This window comes from Crocodylus porosus, unplaced genomic scaffold (genome assembly GCF_001723895.1).
Source record: "Crocodylus porosus isolate Cpor-Errol unplaced genomic scaffold, CroPor_comp1, whole genome shotgun sequence".
Taxonomy (NCBI): domain Eukaryota; kingdom Metazoa; phylum Chordata; order Crocodylia; family Crocodylidae; genus Crocodylus; species Crocodylus porosus.
The window spans coordinates 27,921,416-27,934,409 of record NW_017728906.1 but is presented as its reverse complement, the minus strand read 5'-3'; the positions used below and the strand labels follow the sequence as shown (position 1 = coordinate 27,934,409).

The 12,994-nt window shown below is 39.9% G+C and overlaps 1 protein-coding gene across 2 annotated transcripts in view; it reads right to left on the bottom strand.

Moving 5' to 3' along the window:
* NCAM2 (neural cell adhesion molecule 2) overlaps nt 1–12,994 on the bottom strand; it is a 529,363-nt gene that overhangs the window by 345,991 nt on the left and 170,378 nt on the right. The window lies entirely within an intron of this gene.

Here is a 12,994-nt window from a genome sequence, read left to right as displayed (position 1 = left end):
CCCCTTAAATGTCAAACAGATGGATCAAAATTATAAATGAAGACTGCATGTTCTTCTTCCCAAGTCTGAGGTTTACACCAGGTCATTAGACTATACTGACACTTCAGCAACAGAAAAAAAAGTAGAGAGGACACCGGCCATACTTTTTTAAGTCTCTGTTCTTCCTGTACAGCTTATGGTGCAAACAAAATTGCTTCATGTTGGAGTCCCTTCAGGAGAAGAGGTACAAAGTGAGAGGATTTTGTTGTTGTTGCTGTTGTCGTTGTTTTTCCTGAGTTACCTACTATGTAGCCACTCAGGGAGATTTACCAAGAAAACTGAGGTGCATCCAGGGCATTCAACTTCTTCCAGGGCCACTATTTTTTCTGCAACCTCACATGGATTGAGCTCTGCTAGACCCTCAGGAGCCCCTCTTCCATTTCAAGAAGCTATACTCTTCCTAGTTTCACATCCATATGGAGAAGCATGAAATAAATGAATGAAAAATGCCAAGGGACTTCAGCAACAGAAAAAATGAAGTGATCAGTGTCACAATGATAGATGAATCATTTTTATAACTTATGTGCCTGGATGCAAAATTTAATTTCTGAAGCAGAAGGCCCCTGGCATTTTAGTTACACTCATATTATACTTTCTACCATTAATAGCATTACTTAGGCATAAAATAGATACTGGAGAATAGGCTATAACAGCCGTTTTTGTACTATGTGCACAGATATCAATGCACATCCTGAAAATTACCTAACTATCCAGATGGCTTTTAGACCTGAAATGTGAAACATTTCTTTTCTTTTTTACTGCTGAAAATTTTGAAATATATTAGTCTATGCAGTCCATAAAAAATGTAGCCACTGAATTTACAATGCAAACTAAAAAGTGTCTTCTAATCCTTTTGTAATGTTTAGAGGTACATCAGTCTGATATCGGATCGGGACCAATATAAAGAAAATTGTCTATATCAGATATCGGCCTGATGGAGCCGATAATTTGGCCAATAAATTCCTGTGCTGTGTGTAGCTGCAGTGCAGCACAAAGCAGAGCCAGCAGCATGGAGAGCCACCTCCAGCTGGTAAGTGAGAAAGGGACAGGGGAGGGAAGGGACAAGGGGAGGCACATAAACACCCCCAGCAGTGTGGGAGGGGGTAGGCACTGCCCAGCCAGGATGGATGGGGAGTGTGGGACAGATACATGGCTCATGAAGTGGGGGCAGCTCCCATCACTGCTTGCATTCCAGGAGAGCGGGGGCACAGGGGACATGTGCCCCCAGATCTGCGCCACACAGGGTGGGCTACACCTGTGGGGCAAAGCTGGAGCCAGAGCTAAGCAGAGCTTTTCTGGCCATGGGCTGGGCTCAGACAGGGCTCTGGCAGCACTGGGAGGAGGCTGCAGCCACCTTAAATTTTGCCACAGCTCTGCTCCCAGCCCTGTGCCACCACTTGGCACAGCCCCGGCAGAATGCCCCACTGCCACCCAAGCACCAGGAAAAGCCAGGGCTGCACCAGGTGGCAGCACAGGGCTGAAAGCACAGCTGCAGAAAAATCTGGGGTAGCTGCAGCCTCCTCCCAGTCCCGCTAGAGCCCCCTCTGAGCCCAGACCCCAGCAAGAAAAACTCCATGGAGCGCCAGCTCTAGCTCCACCCTGCATAGATCTGGAGGCACATGCCTCCCCACCCCTGCCCTCCTGGTGTGCAAGCATCAGCAGGAACTGCCCCCACCCCATGAGCCATGCCTCTGTCCTGTGCCTCCCACCCACCCTGCCTGGGCAGCACCTGCCCCTACCCACTCCTTCATCACGGGGGTCATTGATCTGTCCCACAGTGCCTCTTCTCTCCCCACTTCCCTTCCACCCCCCAGACTTACCACCTGATGACAGCTGTATTGCATAACAGATCGGTATCAACTGATATGCCCCCTTAAATACTGGATATCAGTATTGGCCCCCACCCCAAGATCTCTACTGGTGCACCCCTAGTAATGTTCTATTCATTTAGTCTGAAAGGAAAATCAATCTGTTCTCAGTTGTTAAGCCATATGAAATTAGTTGAGCAATTCTCCCTTTTCTCTTTAATTCAATTACTGCTTCCCAGGATTCCTAGTCCAAGATGACTAATTTACTTAAAAGACATCAAGTCATAAGTGAACAGATAAGAAAATAAACTATCTTTGCTAAAGCATAAATTATTTTCTGTTTCTTCTTTAGTTTGGTTTCTGAATTTCCTTTAATCCCACCCAAGAATTTCCTCCAGACCCTATATCTCCCTCCCTACCACCCTTCCAAAACAATCATAGCATTAAAATACAATTACAATAATACATAATCCACTGTAGAAGGAAACTAAGGTGCTACTAAAAAACAGTTTCTAAAAATATACCCAGCTGTAGTTTATCGCATTGAGTAGACACAACTTTGCACATCATTCTAATGTGTAAACTCCTGAACTATAGGGCAGGATATGGACGTGAGATCCTTTTGAGAGAACGAAAGATCAATTTATCAAGGCATTTCAGCATTCCAGTCTATTTTCTGCCCATAAAAAGAAAAGGCATATACACTTTGCATAGATACACATTAAAATATTAATCATTTAACTTCTTCAGAACATAATATTATTTTTTTAAAATAATATACACACTGGGATTTTTTTTCAAGACACATATCCTACCCTTGTGAGAGACTTGTCAGATTTTGTTCCCGCCTTAGATATGAAAAGCCTTCTTACATGCCATTAGAGGTTATCTAAATGTACATGTATATAAAATTGCTAGCAGTGTACACCTTATGACTGCAATAGTAACAAACACAGACATGCACACACTATTGTTCATATATTACTTTCATATTATATAAAATGTGTAAATTGGGTGCAAGTGTTGTGAAGAGATGGCAAAAGAGTTTATTCTTTGAGTTAGTTTCAGCTTGACATTTTCTCTTGCACTTATAAAAAATAATTGCTGCCAGATGCTAATGCTGCTCTGGCATGATCCTTTTGCCTAGAATTGACAGGTTTTAGTAACTGACTACTTACTGATAAGAACTTAAGTTGCATCATACTGAGTTAAGCCAATTGTCCATCCAGCCCAGGAGCTTCCCTGACAGTGGCAAATAGCAGACACTTTAGAGGGAGAGTTATAGACTGTGTGCACAAGTTTATACAGTCTGGGAGAATTCTCCAGAGTTTGTTTTCCTGGTAGGAAACTTATTCAGAGACATCTAACAGATATTCAAATGACAAGCTCTTGAAGAGCAGATAGCTTGCAGTGCTGATGCTGCACAGCCAGAAAGCACCTATATATACACCCCGGAGTGCTCGTAGTTTCTAGTGCAAGCTCTCCTGGGACAATAATGACTCTCCCAAAAGAAATGCTACATCTATATGTGGGTATACCCTCCCTGATATCAAGCATAATTGGTTTAGTAACGTCAGAGTATATTTCCCTGCTTGTTCTACTAAAGTTTGCAAAATATTATTTCTAGCAAAAGTGATAACTTCCATACTCAAGGTCCAATCTCACAAGGTGCTAAGCATGTCCTTAAACTCTGTCAGAAAAAGGTGCTATTGAAAACCTGGGGTACAAACTAACATTTGTTTTTCATGCATCACTCAGGCAAGACCACTCCAAAATTCATTGGAGCTTTACCTGAGCAAAGGAAGCCTGATCCTCTACCTAATAAAGGGACTATATGGATGTGGTTGCCTGTGAAAGTGGGGGCCTAGATTCTGTGATTTCCAAATGTATTCCCCTTAATTACCAACTTTTCTCCTAAGTTGAGAACAAAAGCCATTTTTTCATGGTGTGATTTAAAAAAGAAAAGAAACACAAAGAAAGCAGATAGCTAGACTATTAATCATAATCCAATTTACAATTTTTGAAGACTGCAGCATAATTTATGTAAGTAATAAAGTTATTAAAAACTGAATTTAAGTGTCTAATATTTTTCTCACCTTATTAATTTGTGTTATAACATTTCAAATATGAATACAATAGCATTATAGCCAGAAGTTTAAACTTCATAAAAAACCCTCTGGTCTCCAAAGAACTGTTCCTAGGAAGATGATTTCCAAGAAAGAAAGAAAAAAATTCAATTACTTTCTATGGAAACTCAGCAGCAATTGCCTTTCCCTTTTGAAAATTTCACCTATATGCCTTGCTGATCAGGGCTTTCATTGTTGTCCAATACTCTATATATTGGAATAAAATTAATTTTCTCCATATAGTTTCTACAATAAGGTGTAAAAATGTTAAGGAAACAAATTAACTTTTATTTGTTTGCCTTTAAGATTCATTATTTGGGTGTAATTATATCAAAATGACTATACACCACAAAAGTAAAACCATAAATATAATATTAATATATAAAAATAGTACAGTTAGATTTTTAAAAAGGAATAAAAGTATGACAGGGATTATGCAGAAATGTAATACCCACTGTTTTTTATTTACACACACATGCAGGCATACACATCAGACACAAAACTATTTTCACTGAATTTTTTAAGACATCGTGCCTTATGTTGCATAAATCAGTCAAATATGAACCCTCCAAAGAGGCATATAACAGGAGTTACTTAAAGACTAATAATACAAAACCAAAAATTACTCTGAGTAATTTTTATTCTGTGTAACCTGCTAACAGGAGTATATTTCTGAAAAAAAAATTTCCAAAGCGTTATAGTTTATATAAAGCAGAGGTGTCAAACATTTTGACCACAGACTGAATCCAGCCCACAGATCTACTCTACCTGGCCAACCAGACTACTGGTGGGCGAACTAAAAGTACTTGCATAGCTGCGGAGAAGTGGCCTGCTATAGAATCCGGGGGCCACAGTGTACATAATAATTGGTGACAGGAGGGCAAGCAAGGACAGAGGCAGCACCAGGCACACTCTAGCTGCTCTGCCTGTTGCTACTGCCATGGCCCTATTTCCCCAACCACTGGCCCCCACCACATGCCCCAGGCCAGAGGTGAAACTAGAGCCAGAGCTGCTACCATGGCATGGAGAACATGACAGCTCCAGATCTGGCATGGCTTATGTACTGCATGCGCTGGTCTAGGAGCTGCTACCTTCAGTTTCTCATCCACCAAGCTAGACTCAGCCCACAAGGAACCATGTGGCTGAAATCCAAGTTGGGGCACAACGTAAGTTAAAAGTCCCTAATATAAAATATAATATCACCACCAAAATATCCAAGTTTACCCTTTAAAGAAAGGGTTGAGGGAGGCGAGTAATATGACATCTTCTCATCTCTAAAATAGATTTCTGTGACTTTGCTAAATTATCCCAAACTGATGGACTTGCCTCTTTCTCTATTAAAAATGATCCAATATATAAAAGCTTCAGTATACAAAAAATGCTTCTGAAAAAAAAAAAAAAACCCTGCAGATGTAATTAATTATTTGAATGGAGCATATCTTTACTGTAACTGCTTTTACTAAATCATAGCTAATTCTGATGATCCCTTAATGGTTAAAATAAGATAGGGATTCTGCAGTCAAACTGTACTAGGGTTTTGTACAAATACTAAAAATAACCTGCCTGAAATACTGACTGTGTATAAACTCTGCTTAAAAATTAAAGTGAAGAGGGTGACTGAAATAGTTCTGGTCAAAATGAAGTAAAAAACTGATGACATAAACAGTTTTTTGAAAACCTTTCGCATTTTTTACTTTCCTGTGAAAACACAAACACGTTTTGACGAAAAAATCCCAAACTAAATTTTCATTTTCAGACTTGTTTTGATGGGGAAGGAGGAGGAACCAAAGAACAAAGCAACTCTGCTCCCTTCACTAGAGAAAGTGGTATGCTGGGGGGGTGGAAAATACATTATCAAACTAAGGCCTGATGATGTAGGTTGTATATCAAGATGGTTTTTAATTCATTGACTAGGTTCTGCCTTCTCAGAAATCACCTACTCTACCTCAACATACTTTAAGTTAAGGCCTCATTGTACATATGCGAGGTAAGGGAAGCTGCTGGTATCCTGAGAGCAGCTGTTAACTTTATTGAACAGTTAAGTACCTATCATATGCATCCATAAAAATTGTGGCCAAGGGGCAATGAAAGTCAAAGAAGAAACAGTGAGATGAATCTGATTCCCATAACTGTATGATCAATCTGTTTCATTTCCCCTATTTTATGTTGCTGATTCTCTAGTTATGGTGAGGGAACAGGCAAATGTTGGAGGGAGTGCGGTCATCTGGGAGGATTCTATCACGCATAGCGAATGTGCCCCAGAATCAAACTCTTCCAGAAAAAGTTTGGCGACACAGAGCCTTGTTACACATTGCACTTCATGCCACTCAAATGTTGATCAGTGTCAGGGCTAGCTTGAGTTTAGAGCAGCCACACCTTAAGGCCCAAAACCTTCTCAGACTGTCCCATACCTGCACAGCTGTGACTTGCCACTAAAGGGCTGGCAAGCAGGGTCCTGACTTGCAGCTACAGCTATGAGCTGCCACTAGAGGGCTGATGAGCCAGGGTAGGCTCTTGGAAGCGGTGTGGGTAAAAACATGAAGCTGGAAGGCAAAGAGTTATTTGATGGGATGGTTAATGAAACTGGAGGTAGAAAGGAAAAGGGGCTGGGGGAATGGTGGTGAAATGAAGGATAAAATAAAAAGTGAAAAAAATAAAAAGAAATGAACAAGGAAGTAAATTAAAGGTCTCATGTTTTAATAAATTGGGGCTTGGGATTGGGGTATGGGGGGAGGGGAGGGAGAACTGGCCATGTTTCCCAGGGTGGCTAGAAGCAGTACCAGTCCAGGAAGGCATTTTTGGAGGAGCTACTTTCCCCACCCCAGAAAGGAAGCCAATGTAGACCCAACCCAGACCCCCTACCTTGTTCTCTCCCCACCCCCAGTAGATCCCTTTCCCCATCCATGCCTTGAAGCTTGGCTCTTTGCATGGGGTTGCACCATGGAAGTGGGAATGCCACAACCCAAGGGTGGGAAGTAGAATTGGCTTGAAGCCAGAACCACCCCTAGGACAGCAATGTTCAGGGGTTACAAGTCTGTCCACACAGAACAGGAGATTGGAGGGAGGGCACTGCATCCTGGGATGCAGGAGGACTGCAACTTAGGCAGCTCATCCATTGGAAGAAGCCACACATTTATGGAACATGAACAAGGTAACATAGATTGGATATAAATCTGCCATGGCATGACATAACTTTAATCTGCCTAAAGTGTGCCTAAAAGTAGTTTCAGGTGTTAATGTGTGGACTATCAAGATGTTAAGAGCTACAAGAGCCGTCTAAAATTAATGTGCAACAAGGTCCATAATAAGGGAAACAACAGAATGACAGCAATGAGATAGTCTTTGAGTTTTCTTCTTAAAACTTCCTAAAAACTCTACAACATATAAAAGTCATTGAGAATTGACGGGTCATCTTTCAGTGGCTACGAGAATTACATTTGCAAAAAGCCTAGAAGACAAGTCACACTCCTAGTATCGCTGACTGGTTTAAAATAATTTGAGAGGTTTTAGTAATGGGAAAATCATCCAAGTCAATGTTCTTTAGGGGAGAAGCAGAAAAAATGCTTACTTGGAAGTTTGACAGAAGTTCTCTGAATTTGCTAAAAAAGAATCTTCTCCTGCCTCCATAACAGAAAGTCTGAGAAATTTTTGAATGCTGAAAGGGAGAGCAAGTTCTATGAGCTAACAGGTACGAACATATCTGCAATGAATTTAAAGACAAAAATCAGAGATGAGTACTGGGCAATGAGATTTGTATTATGCAGAGTTTTGAGGAAATAAGCGATGAATTATTAAGTTGGCTATAAGTGGAGATAAAAACCCAAGGCAGGACAAACCGAAGAATAAAGGAACTGTATAAAAGACTGAAAGGAAGAGAAGAAAAGACAAGACTTCTGTACAGACCATAAGGGTGTTTGTATTAAGGGAGAACTGTTGATGAGAGATAAATATTTGTCTTTATGTATACCTTAGAGGAATGGATGCATCTTTAATTGCTAAATTTGTTATTTGATAAGTCAGATCAATTAATAATGTATTTTTCTTTGTTTTGTTTTTTGTTTTGAAAGAAATGAAGCTGTCTGTCTGCTAGAGCTGCATCATTTAAACTGCCAAAAACTGCATTGCCACAATTTGCTCATTAATTTTGTTGCTTCAAAAATGAGTCAAAAGTACTGAATACAGACTGCAACTATTTAGTTTCACATTTGTATCATTATTTAGCAGGGCTATCATCCATATAAATAGGTACAAGCTACTAATAAGATAAATCAGGTTATTATTTTTCAATAGTAGACCACTATTACCACTAATTCCAAGAGAATATGTTTGAGACAAGACCTTATTACAATCTCAAACATCTGGCGAAGATATGGACACATGACCAGAATTAATTCCTTTCTTTCATGCTGGTTCTGGTATGACAGCATGTACCTCCATTAGGTATTACAGCTTCTCAATTTACTTTATGATTGATGCATGGAAAAAAGGAGGAGTCAGCATTAAGTCAGAGGAACACCAATACAGACCATTTATCAACATGAGCTGCATAAATCTACCCTTCCCCAATCCTTCACTTAATATGAATACATGCACACACACACTATTCAGCATATAAAACACCAGTAATGGAAAAGGAGTCCTTTATACAGTAACATCATTCAAGAAACCAGACACTTTGCTTCTGAAGTTCTTTGATGCTACCATTTTATCTGACACTGCAATAAGAGATTACAATACACTGTCCTTCTTAGACAATGATACATAAATGTCAAACCATTTAAAGTTCTTGCTTATTACATTTCAAAAAGATATGCCCAAATTGCAGTTAGACTAGAAAATGCTCTGGCTATGGAAGTGGGTGCAGAGAAAAACGGTTTTCTTAGTTGATTTTGGCAGTCATGAGATTCATAAGGTTCTTTAATTGATCCTGTATTCTTAAAGGGGGGGTGGCGAGGAACCAACAACTAACACCTGACTGGTTTTGACTTTCTTATTTGGCATTTTCTCTGATGTTAAGAGTGGCTCATAAGAGTATTTAAATAAAAAAAAAAAATCAGTATTAAACCTAGGCTTTTGCTACTTTATTAAATCAATAATTATAATAATGCATGATATCACTTCTTTCTGTCATCTGAAATCAAAACTTATAGCCATCCAGGAGCAGAGACAATGACTTCATAGGCTGTTGCATATTGATGAAAATAAAGCAGCTGCCCTAGGAGTAAACTTTTGGTATCCCAGTGATTTTTATTATCACATAAATGGGTGAACATTTATTCAATAATCTTGGTGACATTTATATGCTAACATGCAGAGCATTCCAAAGCATGCGATTTGGAAGCCCAAAACAGCCTTATATATTTGGACCATGTATTCATCCTACAGAGAGAAAGACAATTCATGTTGTATAAAGTGGTAGGAAGAAGTTAGAGCACAAAGATTTTCTCTGCTTTTCTACCCTTATCCCTTGCATGTCACAGTATGATGGATCATCTGTATAAATTGCAGTTCCACTAAAGCAGACTCTAAGCACTCAGCTTTCAGCACCATAGACAGATAGCCCTTTAATGTGAGCAGGCCTATTGCATGTCAATACAAATGAAAGCAAAGCCAACAGCCCAAATTAACAGGACCAAGGATCAAAAAAGGTCAACCCTCCTGTCTGATGTGCACAAAAAAGATACATTACTATCTATAACTTCTTCTTAATATGAATAATCTGTATTAATGGACATACTTTGAACAGATTCTTTTTTTTTCCCATTAAAATAGTTAGTTTATTCACTTTCTGTGTCAAATAAAAGTACATCTACTGTAACTGAGGGGAAAAATCATTAACTTAGCTATTTGTAGTATTAAATCAAGACACATAACGGAATGTTCCAATTCAAGGAAGAAAGAGTGACCAAAGCCAGTCCATTTAAAAGAAAAGAAGAAAGAAAAATGGAAGTTAGGATGAATATTTTACATGCTATGGGTACTCACAAGCTCCAACTTTCTTATTAAAGAATTTTCTTGTTTTTCCCCCAAATTGAAGATTTTGATTTAATCTGCCACACAATAAAAACAAAAATAAGTATGCTAGATTCAAGGACAAGTACAGAGTTCTGCACTTAGGATAGAGCAAATACATGCACAAATGTGGACCGGAGAATGAATGATGAGACTGAAAAACAATTTACAGGAAAAACCTGGAAGAACCATTGTTACTTAGTCTGAAGAATAAAAGGTTAACAACACTGAAAGGAAATTTGACAGCTGATTTCAAAATGCACAATGAGTATACTAACAGTCTTCAATTGTAACAAAGGAACTTTGTGTTAGATATTTGGAAGAATTTTCAGAGCATGAGTTGGTTAAGCATTGAATTAAATTGTCTAGAGTAGGGGTCAGCAACCCCCCGCACACGTGCTGAGTATAAAAGGCCATTTTGCTCAGCAAACCACCACCAGCCTGGGCTCTAAGCAGCTGCTGCCAGCCATGGAGCCCAGGCTGCTCCCAGCAGCCGGCTGGGAGGCTGCAAGCCCTGCTGCAAGCAGACTGGGCGCCATGGGCCGGCTGCAGCCAGGAGGCTGCGAACAGCTGCTCCGGGCTCCGGCATGTCGGCACTCTGGCACCTTCCAAGGTAGACATTGTGGCTTTTTCAGCACTCCAGCCAAAAAACATTGCCTACCTCTGGTCTAAAGCAACTGTGAAATCCTTATCACTGGAAATTAAAAAATCTGACAAACAACTAGATGACTAGATGACCTCCTGAGGTCCTCTGTTGCTGTTTTTTCTTACATTTCTAGGATTCCTATTGGTAGTGAAGCATTTCCTCCTCCCCCATTTCATTTCTCCAATACCACATGAGAATCTGCAAAATTATTTATAAACCATGGCTGTTCAACTGGTTGCCGTTCCTGGGTTAAGCTGCATGCCCCAGGGCTCTCACCTGGTTGCCACTCCCCACATCACTCTGGCTGCAGTTGCAGCAGCTGTTGCAGCCGTTGCCTCCAGGCTGCCCCTCCATTCTCTATAGAGGGAAGGGCAGCCTGGAGGTGTCACACACTCACCTAAGCGACTAGGCAGTAGAGTGAAGCACAAGGCAATGAGGTTTAATCCTAGCTATGCAATCTGGGTAAGGGGAAGGAGGAATCGAGGCCACATGGAGGGGGATTGTGCCTGTGTGAAAAGCAATTGGGAGGGATGTTGGGGGTGGGGGGTCTGGGGATCCAGTGCAGGTAGGGGTACAGCACAAGGCCCAGAGGACTGTGGCTCACCTGGTGTGGGCCCCATGGCATTTGTCTCCTGCTGGTGTGGCCTTCGGGGTCTTAGAAGTTGAATAACCCTGCTATAATGGCTTAAATTTGTACTTATTTGTTCTTTTAGAGAATATACTGGGCCTCTGAAAAGGTTCTAGAGGCATGTATATTTTTTATGGAGATTATACATTATAAAATATAATCCAGCAGCTGCAGCAATAGCCAGACTATCATAAAAATAAAACACTCTGCATTTTTTCCTTTCACTGCCCCAAATCCTTCAGGGCTTAGTGAATATACCCACTTTAGAGTGAGTGCTAAGCCAGCAAATTCTGTAAGACCAGAAGTGAAAACAAATTCCAATATAAAGAGGGTTCTACTTTATTCCACACTTTAGAGGTTGACAGACTTCAAATTAAAACCTCAAACTCCAGCTCTGGAATAACATGAAAAGAGAGAGCCTGTTACACACACACACCATGCAGAGATGTGCATGGTAAAACCAAGTTTGAAAAACTGGAAGGGTGCCAAGAAGTGCACAGACCACTGCAGTAGCTGTGGCTTAAACTATAATATTTGCTACAGCTTCTGAATCAGTTAGAAATCCAGTTTGTCTTTGCCTTCATATGCATCTAAACCACATTCATTACTTTTTTTTTTATTCTAGCCATTCACCAATAAAGTATAAGTTTTGAGAGGCAAACTAGGCTTGAATCAGAGGTGTTATGAAACTACTAATTCGATCCATAGGCCCCAACATATGATGTCTATAGTGTAATTTTGCCACCTTAATTTTTGTGAAGTCAGAATGGTACAGAAAGGTATCCTGGATTTTTGCTGTCAATATCCTGATGAAACTCTCTATATAAATTCCTTTTATCTTATTCAGATTTTAGTGCTGCACTAGAACTGATGTCTACTGTAAATGAAAGCAATCTGACTGCTAAATAGTTTTGATATGATAGTATTTATCCTTGAGGTAACAATTTAAAAAGTAAATGGAGATATTTGAATCATCATTACTGAGAATTATTTTACCAAAAGTATTTCTGATATTCTAAAAGTTGCAGCAAGCCAGTCTTTTCATCAAGAGTTGCTGACAAAAAGACTACAGCAGCTATATTTGATATGAATATGGTTCTGTTCTAAATAAAGTTTGGATTAAAAATTTATTTTCTCTCTTTCCGCAAAGAATTTCATCAGAACAAAAAAAAAAAAATAAATACACTGCTTAAAAATTTCCACAGTCAGTCAGAATAGGAGGAAGGACAAATTCCTCCACATACCCATTGTTCTTTTTGAGAAGATGATGAGAAGATTGCGGGGGGGGTTATCCAATGAAAGTTTTTGCCCCCTCTCCTGTCTTGTTACTTCAATTGTAAATTATTGCAATGTGTTCATTCTAAAGCCATCTCTAAGGCCTTCCTAGAAGTTCCAGCTACTGCAGAAGACAGCAGTCCATTTCCCAAGGGTTTCTCAGTCAGGCCTGCATAGAGCAGTATAAAGATATAAGTTGGGAACAAAAAAGACCCACCTCGTATATTATACGAGTCCAAGATGACTTTGAAAACAAGACTATGCTTCCCCCATTAAGTTCTATACATGGAAAATTATTAATCTGTTAGAATTTTCGATGTATAGAATCTAAATATTGAAAGGTCATCTTAAATCCATCCCTCCTACTGCTGTGGCAGGGAAAGCAGGCAGCTAGACCCCTGCCCCTTGCCACCCTGTTGCCTGGGCACCATGGTGCCTGCTCAACCTGGCACCTGTCCTG